Raw genomic sequence first — 11,120 nt, 5'->3', positions numbered from 1 at the left:
CTTGCCAAGACCTTTTATAGTTGTTAGTTTATTTTCATTGCCATTTACTTTCATGTCTCTTATCCAAAACCCCAAAACAACTCAAACCAATAACAAGACACTTTATTGTAATTCCTAGGGAGAACGACCCGAGGTCCAATACTTCGGTTTATAAATTTTAGGGGTTTATTTTAGTGACAAACAACTTTTTGTATGAAAGGATTATTGTTTGGTTTAGAAACTATACTTTACAACGAGATTTCATTAGTGAAATTCTAAACCGTCAAAAATCTAATCATCAAAATGGTGCCGTTGCCGGGGATTTGCAATGGTGTTGTGTTATTGGTTATTGTACATATGTGAATATTGTGAATATGTTTGTCTTTTGCTTGTTTGTTAGTTTTTGTTAGGTTTAGGACTTCGTTGCTTTGTTAATTTTTGTTTTCTTTGCTATTATGAATTCTCATCCTCACTTTGGCTATGAGTTTGGCTCAAATTATGTTGTAAGAAATGGGAACTACAATGGTAATATGCATCAAGGATTTGGGCACAACCAAAGATGGGAAGAGCCTCAAGGGATTGATCAACCTTCTTGGCAACAACCTCCAACTCCTTATGGGTATAACTCTTATCCTAATGCATATAAATCTAATGGATGTGGTAACCCCTATTGTGATTGTCAACAACCACTACCACATGCCTATGAACTACCCACTCAACATGATTTTGAACCACCTTGCTCACAAGCCCCATATCACCAAAACCCTCCATATGACCCCAATCTTTATCCACCATACCCACCACCTTATGAGCCATATGAACCATACATGGAACCACCACCATTCCAACACAATTACTCTCAAGAACCACCTCAATGCACACCATCTCCATACCCTTACCAAGAAGAACCACCTTCCTACTATAAACCCTCTCTCCAAAATAATGAACCCTCTTATCCACCCCAAGTCCCAATAGATGACTCTCTCATATTGCTACTTCAAGGACAAGCGGATATGCAAAGGAACACCCTAGAGTTTGTGACTAACTTGACCAAGGTAATGTCTACCTTAGCCTACAAATTTTTGAACACTCAAGGTGCTTCCGTGGCCACATGTGAAGAATCCATTGAAAATCATAGCATGAAGGAGAGATTGGAAAACCCGGTGGAAAATGAGGGAGGCTATTTTGTATTAGAGCAATTGGAGGAGCCTATGGTTATTGAAGAAAAGGAAGAAGTGGTCGAAGACTTAGGAGACGTTGAGAGTCCATGGGAATGTAGCATCATGGAAAACTCTTCCAAGAAGCTTGACATTGATGTTGAGGAGGGTGCGCAACCTCCAAGGCATGTCATCGTTGGAGACTTGGAAGAAGCTTATCAAGAGATGGATTCAATCATGGATGAATTTCTCTCTACAATGGAATCCTCTCCCATTGGACATGAAGTTGAAGTTATAGAAGAGTGTGCACAACCTTCCATACCCTTGGGGAGCAATGAGAAAGAGAGCTACCAAGAGGAAAACGTTGGCACGGTGTATGTTGAGATTGAAGAATATAAAGAGGTTGATCAAAAGATGGATTTATTCATCAATGAATTTCTATCCAAAATTGAGTCACCTCCCATTAGGCAAGAAATCAAAGTTCTTGAAGACAACACCAAGCCATGTGATAAAAGGGAAAAGGTTGAAATCGAGGAAGCTCGCAAAGAGGTGGAAATACACAAAGAAGAGCACAAGGAAGTGGACCTTGCATTGTCTAAGTGTGGGGAAGCCTCCCTTCCCAAGTTACCATCCAACACAACATTCAAGTGGGTAAAATTCTTATCCATAAGCTTTGTTTTCTCGCTTGAATATGGTTTGATTGAAACGGATGGACAACTTAGAGCTCTGGTGCGCGAAATTGTGAACAATACTTTTTCACAACTCAAATAATCCCTGGTCATGAACTCCAAGAACTTGGTGGCTCAATACCATGGCATTACACAACTTCGCACAACTAACCAGCAAGTGCACTGGGTCGTCCAAGTAATAAACCTTACGTGAGTAAGGGTCGATCCCACGGAGATTGTTAGCATTGAAGCAAGCTATGGTCATCTTGTAAATCTTAGTCAGGCAAACTCAAATATATATGATGATGAACGAAAATAACATAGAAGATAAAGATAGTGATACTTATGTATATCATTGGTGTAAGAGCTTCAGACAAGTGTATGAAGATGCCTTCCCTTCCGTCTCTCTGCTTTCCTACTGTCTTCATCCAATCCTTTCTTACTCCTTTCCATGGCAAGCTTGTGTAGGGTCTCACTGTTGTCAGCAGCTACCTCCCATCCTCTCAGTGAAAGCGATTGCATATGTCCTGTCACGGCATAGCGGAATTCAGCTGTCGGTTCTCGTTCAGGCCGGAATAATATCCATTGATACTTTTGCGTCTGTCACTAACGCCCTAGCCTGCTAGGAGTTTGAAGCACGTCACAGTCATTCAGTCATTGAATCCTACTCAGAATACCACAGACAAGGTTAGACCTTCCGGATTCTCTTGAATGCTGCCATCAGTTCTTGCCTATACCACGAAGACTCTGATCTCACGGAATGGCTGGCTCGTTTGTCAGGCGAGCACTCGGTTGTCAGGCGATCAACCATGCATCATGCAATCAGAAATCCAAGAGATATTCACCAAGCCTCGAATGCTTGTAGAACAAGAGTGGTTGTCAGTCACCTTGTTCATAGGTGAGAATGGTGATGGGCGTCAATCATCACCTTCATCATGTTGAAGAACAAGTGATATCTTGGTAAAAGAACAAGCGGAATTGAATGGAAGAACAATAGTAATTGCATTAATACTCGAGGTACAGCAGAGCTCCACACCTTAATCTATGGTGTGTAGAAACTCCACCGTTGAAAATACATAAGAACAAGGTCTAGGCATGGCCGAATGGCCAGCCCCCAAATGATCTAAGAACTAGATGTCCAAAGATGATCAAAGGATCAAAAACAATCCAAAGATTTCTAATACAATAGTAAAAGGTCCTACTTATAAGAAACTAGTAGCCTAAGGTGTACAGAAATGAGTAAATGACATAAAAATCCTCTTCCGGGCCCACTTGGTGTGTGCTTGGGCTGAGCAATGAAGCAAATTTCGTGTAGAGACTCTTCTTGGAGTTAAACGCCAGCCTTGGTGCCAGTTTGGGCGTTTAACTCCCATTTGGGTGCCAGTTCCAGCGTTTAACGCTGGGATTTCTTGAGGTGACTTTGAACGCCGGTTTGGGCCATCAAATCTTGGGCAAAGTATGGACTATCATATATTGCTGGAAAGCCAAGGATGTCTACTTTCCAACGCCGTTGAGAGCGTGCCAATTGGGCTTCTGTAGCTCCAGAAAATCCGCTTCGAGTGCAGGGAGGTCAGAATCCAACAGCATCTGCAGTCCTTTTTGGTCTCTGGATCAGATTTTTGCTCAGGTCCCTCAATTTCAGCCAGAAAATACCTGAAATCACAGAAAAACACACAAACTCATAGTAAAGTCCAGAAAAGTGAATTTTAACTAAAAACTAATAGAAATATACTAAAAACTAACTAGATCATATCAAAAACATACTAAAAACAATGCCAAAAAGTATACAAATCATCCGCTCATCACAACACCAAACTTAAATTGTTGCTTGTCCCCAAGCAACTGAAAATCAAATAGGATAAAAAGAAGATAATATGCAATGAACTCCAAAAACATCTATGAAGATCAGTATTAATTAGATGAGCGGGGCTTTTAACTTTTTGTCTCTGAACAGTTTTGGCATCTCAATCTATCCTTTGAAATTCAGAATGGTTGGCTTCTTTAGGAACTTAGAATCCAGATAGTGTTAATGATTCTCCTAGTAAAGTATGATGATTCTTGAACATAGCTATTTATTGAGTCTTGGCTGTGGCCCAAAGCACTCTGTCTTTCCAGTATTACCACCGGATACATACATGCCACAGACACATAATTGGGTGAACCTTTTCAGATTGTGACTTAGCTTTGCTAAAGTCCCCAATTAGAGGTGTCCAGGGTTCTTAAGCACACTCTTATTTGCCTTGGATCACAACTCTTATTATTATTTTTTTTTCGTTTTCTTTTTTTTTTTCTCTTTTTTTTCGGTTTTTTTTTTTTTTTTTTGAATAGCAATGCTTTTTCTTGCTTCAAGAATCATTTTATTGATTTTTCAGATCCTCAATAACATGTCTCCTTTTTCATCATTCTTTCAAGAGCCAACATTCATGAACCACAAATTCAAGATACATATGCACTGTTTAAGCATACATTCAGAGAACAAAAATATTGCCACCACATCAAAATAATTAAACTATTATAAAATTCAAAATTCATGCAATTCTTCCTTTTTCAATTAAGCACATTTTATTCAAGAAAGGTGATGGATTCATAGGACATTCATAACTTTAAGGCATAGACACTAAGACACTAATGATCATAAGACACAAGCATGGATAACATAAAGCACTAAAATTCGAAAACAAAGGAATAAAGAACAAGGAAATCAAGGAATGGGTCCACCTCAGTGATGGCGGCTCTTCCTTGCTTTTGAAGGTCCTATGGAGTGCTTGAGCTCCTCAATGTCTCTTCCTTGCCTTTGTTGCTCCTCTCTCATGATTCTTTGTTCTTCTCTAATTTCATGGAGGAGAATGGAGTGTTCTTGGTGCTCCACCCTTAGTTGTCCCATATTGGAACTCAACTCTCTTAGGGAGGTGTTTAGTTGCCCCCAATAGTCTTGTGGAGGAAAATTCATCCCTTGAGGAATCTCAGGGATCTCATGATGAGTGGGATCTCTTGTGTACTCCATCCTTTTCTTAGTGATGGGCTTGTCCTCATCAATGGTGATGTCTCCCTCTATGTCAACTCCCACTGAATAACAGAGGTGACAAATGAGGTGAGGAAAGGCTAACCTTGCCAAGGTAGAGGTCTTGTCCGCCACCCTATAGAGTTCTTGGGCTATAACCTCATGAACCTCTATTTCTTCTCCAATCATGATGCTATGGATCATGATAGCCCGGTCTATGGTAACTTCGGACCGGTTGCTAGTGGGAATGATTGAGCGTTGTATGAACTCTAACCATCCTCTAGCCACGGGTTTGAGGTCATGCCTTCTCAATTGGACCGGCTTTCCTCTTGAATCTTGCTTCCATTGTGCGCCCTCTTCACATATGACTGTGAGGACTTGGTCCAACCTTTGATCAAAGTTGACCCTTCTAGTGTAAGGATGCTCATCTCCTTGCATCATAGGCAAGTTGAACGCCACCCTCACACTTTCCGGACTAAAATCCAAGTATTTCCCCCGAACCATAGTAAGATAATTCTTTGGATCCGGGTTCACACTTTGGTCATGGTTCTTGGTGATCCATGCATTGGCATAGAACTCTTGAACCATCAAGATTCCGACTTGTTGAATGGGGTTGGTAAGTACTTCCCAACCTCTTCTTCGGATCTCATGGCGGATCTCCGGATATTCACCCTTTTTGAGTGAAAAGGGGACTTCGGGGATCACCTTCTTCAAGGCCACAACTTCATAGAAGTGGTCTTGATGCACCCTTGAGAGGAATCTATCCATCTCCCATGACTCGGAGGTGGAAGCCTTTGCCTTCCCTTTCCTCTTTCTAGAGGTTTCTCCGGCCTTGGATGCCATAAATGGTTATGGAAAAACGAAAAAGCAACGCTTTCACCACACCAAACTTAAAATGTTTGCTCGTCCTCGAGCAAAAGAAAAAAGAAGAGAGTAGAAGAAGAAGAAATGAGGAAGAGGGAGATGGTGGTGTATTCGGCCAAGGAGGGGGAGAAGTGGTGTTTAGGTAGTGGGAAAATGAAGGGGTAAAGAGGGGTTTATATAGGAAAGAGGGGGATGAGGGTTCGGCCATTTGAGGGTGGGTTTGGGAGGGAAAGTGGTTTGAATTTGAAGGGTGAGGTTGGTGGGGTTTTATGAAGGATGGATGTGAGTGGTGAAGAGAAAGATGGGATTTGATAGGTGAGGGGTTTTTGGGGAAGAGGTGTTGAGGTGATTGGTGAATGGGGGAAGAAGAGAGAGAGTGATGGTAGGGTCCTGTGGGATCCACAGATCCTGTAGTGTCAAGGAAAAGGCATCCTTGCACCAAATGGCATCAAAATCCACGTTTTGAGCCTTTTCTGGCGTTAAACGCCGGGCTGGTGCCCATTCCTGGCGTTTAACGCCAGGTTTTTGCCCTTTACTGGCGTTTAACGCCAGTCTGGTGCCCCTTTCTGGCGTTAAACGCCCAGAATGGTGCCAGACTGGGTGTTAAACGCCCAACAGCTAGCATTACTGGCGTTTGAACGCCAGCTTCTTCTTCTCCAGGGTGTGCTGTTTTTCTTCCTGTTTTTCATTCTGTTTTTGCTTTTTTTCATTGTTTTTGTGACTTCTTATGATCATCAACCTACAAAAAAGATAAAATAACAAAAGAAAATAGTTAACTATAAAACATTGGGTTGCCTCCCAACAAGCGCTTCTTTAATGTCATTAGCTTGACAGAGGACTCTCATGGAGCCTCAGAAATGCTCAGAACCGTGTTGGAACTTCCCAACACCAACTTAGAGTTTGAATGTGGGGGTTCAACACCAAACTTAGAGTTTGATTGTGGCCTCCCAACACCAAACTTAGAGTCTGACTGTGGGGGCTCTGTTTGGCTCTGTTTTGAGAGAAGCTCTTCATGCTTCTTCTCCATGATGACAGAGGGATATCCTTGGGCCTTAAACACCAAGGATTCTTCATTCACTTGAATGATCAACTCTCCTCTATCAACATCAATCACAGCCTTTGCTGTGGCTAGGAAGGGTCTGCCAAGGATGATGGATTCATCCATGCACTTCCCAGTCTCTAGGACTATGAAATCAGTAGGAATGTAATGGTCTTCAACCTTAACCAGAACATCCTCTACAAGTCCATAGGCTTGTTTTCTTGAGTTGTCTGCCATCTCTAGTGAGATTTTTGCAGCTTGCACCTCAAAGATCCCTAATTTCTCCATTACAGAGAGGGGCATGAGGTTTACACTTGACCCCAAGTCACACAAGGCCTTCTTGAAGGTCATGGTGCCTATGGTACAAGGTATAGAAAACTTCCCAGGATCCTGCCTCTTTTGAGGCAATTGCTGCCTAGACAAGTTATCCAGTTCTTTGATGAGCAAAGGGGGTTCATCCTCCCAAGTCTCATTTCCAAATAACCTGTCATTTAGCTTCATGATTGCCCCAAGGTATTTAGCAACTTGCTCTTCAGTGACATACTCATCCTCTTCAGAGGAAGAATACTCATCAGAGCTCATGAAAGGCAGTAGTAAGTCCAAGGGAATCTCTATGGTCTCAGTTTGAGCTTCAGATTCCCAAGGTTCCTCAATGGGGAACTCATTGGAGGCCAGTGGACGTCCAGTGAGGCCTTCCTCAGTGGCGTTCACTGCCTCTTCTTCCTCCCAGAATTCGGCCATATTTATGGCTTTGCACTCTCCTTTTGGATTTTCTTCAGTGTTACTTGGGAGAGTGCTTGGGGGAAGTTCAGTAATTTTCTTGCTCAGCTGACCCACTTGTCCTTCCAAATTCCTAATGGAGGATCTAGTTTCAGTCATGAAACTTTGAGTGGTTTTGATTAGATCAGAGACCATGGTTGCTAAGTCAGAGGTATTCTGCTTAGAGCTCTCTGTCTGTTGCTGAGAAGATGATGGAAAGGTTTACCATTGTTAAACCTGTTTCTTCCACCATTATTATTGAAACCTTGTTGAGGTCTCTCTTGATTCTTCCATGAGAGATTTGGGTGATTTCTCCATGAAGAATTATAGGTGTTACCATAGGGTTCTCCCAGGTAATTTACCTCTTCCATTGAAGGGTTCTCAGGATCATAAGCTTCTTCCTCAGATGAAGCATCCTTAGTACTGTTTGGTGCATTTTGCATTCCAGACAGACTTTGAGAAATCAGATTGACTTGTTGAGTCAATATTTTATTCTGAGCCAAAATGGCATTCAGAGTGTCAATTTCAAGAACTCCTTTCTTCTGACTAGTCCCATTGTTCACAGGATTCCTTTCAGAAGTGTACATGAATTGGTTATTTGCAACCATTTCAATCAGTTCTTGAGCTTCAGTAGGCGTCTTCTTCAAATGAAGAGATCCTTCAGCAGAGCTATCCAAAGACATCTTGGATAGTTCAGAGAGACCATCATAGAAAATACCTATGATGCTCCATTCAGAAAGCATGTCAGAGGGACATTTTCTGATTAACTGTTTGTATCTTTCCCAAGCTTCATAGAGGGATTCTCCATCCTTTTGTCTGAAGGTTTGGACTTCCACTCTAAGCTTACTCCATCTTTGTGGTGGAAAGAACTTTGCCAAGAAGGCATTGACTAGCTTTTCCCAAGAGTCCAGGCTTTCTTTAGGTTGAGAATCCAACCATATTCTAGCTCTGTCTCTTACAGCAAAAGGGAATAGCATCAGTCTATAGACCTCAGGGTTAACCCCATTAGTCTTGACTGTGTCACAGATTTGCAAGAACTCAGCTAAAAACTGATGAGGATCTTCCATTGGAAGTCCATGAAACTTGCAATTCTGTTGCATTAGAGAAACTAATTGAGGCTTAAGCTCAAAGTTGTTTGCTCCAATGGCAGGGATAGAGATGCTTCTCCCATAGAAATCAGGAGTAGGTGCAGTAAAGTCACCAAGCACCTTCCTTGCATTGTTGGCATTGTTGTTGTTTTCGGCTGCCATTTGTTCTTCTTCCTTGAAGAATTCGGTCAGGTGCTCTAAAGAGAGTTGTGTTTTGGCTTCTCTTAGCTTTCTCTTCAAGGTCCTTTCAGGTTCAGGATCAGCCTCAACAAGAATACCTTTGTCTCTGCTCCTGCTCATATGAAAGAGAAGAGAACAAGAAAGTGTAGAATCCTCTATGTCACAGTATAGAGATTCCTTTAGGTGTCAGAGGAAAAGAAAAATAGAAGAAAGAAGAAGGAGAATTCGAACTTGATCAGATATAGTTCGAATTGTGCATTAAGAAGGAGTGATACTCCATAAATAGAAGGATGTGAAGAAGAAAGGGGGGGTAATTTTCGAAAATTAATTATAAAATTTTAAAAACATTTTTGAAGAACACTAATTGATTTTCGAAAACAAAAGTGGGAAAGAAATCAAGTAATTTTCGAAAAAAAAAAAGATTTTGAAATTAGACATCAAAAAAGATTTGATTGAAAACTATTTTGAAAAAGATGTGGTTAAGAAGATATGATTGAAAAGTTATGGTCAAAGAGATGTGATTGAGAAGATATGATTTGAAAACAATTTTAAAAGATGTAATTTGAAAACAATTTGAAAAAGATTTGATTTTAAAAATTAATAACTTGCCTAACAAGAAAAGATATGATTCAAACATAAAACCTTTCTCAACAGAAAAGGCAACAATTTTGAGATGTTCAATCAAATCATTAATTGTTAGTAAGTATCTTTTAAAAAGGAAAGAAATTGATTTTGAAAACATTTGATTGAAAAGATTTGATTTGAAAAAGATTTGATTTTGAAAAACTAAAAAAATTGATTTGAAAACAAAATCTTCCCCCTAGCACCATCCTGGCGTTAAACGCCCAGAATGGTATACATTCTGGCGTTTAACGCCCAAAATGCTACCTCTTTGGGCGTTAAACGCCCAACCAGGTGCCCTGGCTGGCGTTTAAACGCCAGTCTGCCTTCTCCACTGGGCATTTTTGAATGCTCAGTTTTTTTCTGTATAATTCCTCTGCAGTATGTTCTGAATCTTCAATCTTTGTATCATTGACTTGAAAAGACACAAATTAAAAATATTTTGGATTTTTTTAATAATCAAAATGTGACAAGAATCAAATAACAATGCATGCAAGACACCAAACTTAGCAGTTTGTGTACTACTGACACTAACAATATGAAAATGCATATGAGACACACAAAATACTTCAAGTCAATAGAATTCAAAGATCAAAACAAAGAAATATATGCATGGATTCGAAAATTATAACAAAAACATGCATTTGACACCAAACTTAGGATGAGACACTAAACTTAAGCAAGAAACATCAAATATTTTTGGTCTTTTTATGATTTTGTAATTTTTTTTGTTTTTTGTGTTTTTCGAAAATTAAATGGGAAAAGGTATCAAAATTCTTAATGAGAATTCCAGGAATCAGTGCAGTGCTAGTCTGAGACTCCGGTCCAGGAATTAGACATGGCTTCACAGCCAGCCAAGCTTTCAAAGAAAGCTTCGGTCCAAAACACTAGACATGACCAAAGGTCAGCCAAATCTTAGCAGATCACTGCTCCAAGAGCAAAATTGATGAGAATCAACAAGCTCTTGTGGTGATAAGTTGAAACCTCGGTCCAATCAGATTAGACATGGCTTCTCAGCCAGCCAGATTTCAACAAATCATCATGAAACTCTAGGATTCATCTTCAAGAATTTCGAAAAAAAAAAATAATACCTAATCTAAGCAACAAGATGAACCGTCAGTTGTCCAGCCTAAACAATCCCGGGCAATAACACCAAAAACTTGATGTTGTTGCCGGATCTTGGCACTGATGTTACCAAAAGCTTGCTCAAAACTTGAACAATCCCCGGCAACGGCGCCAAAAACTTGGTGCGCGAAATTGTGAACAATACTTTTTCACAACTCAAATAATCCCTGGTCATGAACTCCAAGAACTTGGTGGCTCAATACCATGGCATTACACAACTTCGCACAACTAACCAGCAAGTGCACTGGGTCGTCCAAGTAATAAACCTTACGTGAGTAAGGGTCGATCCCACGGAGATTGTTAGCATTGAAGCAAGCTATGGTCATCTTGTAAATCTTAGTCAGGCAAACTCAAATATATATGATGATGAACGAAAATAACATAGAAGATAAAGATAGTGATACTTATGTATATCATTGGTGTAAGAGCTTCAGACAAGTGTATGAAGATGCCTTCCCTTCCGTCTCTCTGCTTTCCTACTGTCTTCATCCAATCCTTTCTTACTCCTTTCCATGGCAAGCTTGTGTAGGGTCTCACTGTTGTCAGCAGCTACCTCCCATCCTCTCAGTGAAAGCGATTGCATATGTCCTGTCACGGCATAGCGGAATTCAGCTGTCAGTTCTCGTTCAGGCCGGAATA

At 40.6% G+C, this 11,120-nt stretch overlaps 1 non-coding gene across 1 annotated transcript; it reads left to right on the top strand.

Moving 5' to 3' along the window:
* Nucleotides 1-8,204: 8,204 nt before the first annotated feature.
* Nucleotides 8,205-8,312, top strand: LOC130953051 (small nucleolar RNA R71). The gene has a single exon (XR_009075225.1). It is a non-coding gene; the product is annotated as a small nucleolar RNA R71 (small nucleolar RNA).
* The last annotated feature ends 2,808 nt before the right edge of the window (nt 8,313-11,120 follow it).

This window comes from Arachis stenosperma, chromosome 9, assembly GCF_014773155.1.
Source record: "Arachis stenosperma cultivar V10309 chromosome 9, arast.V10309.gnm1.PFL2, whole genome shotgun sequence".
NCBI classification, from domain to species: Eukaryota; Viridiplantae; Streptophyta; class Magnoliopsida; order Fabales; family Fabaceae; genus Arachis; species Arachis stenosperma.
Note: the sequence above shows the minus strand (reverse complement) of the source record. Positions and strands in the feature narration are given on the sequence as shown.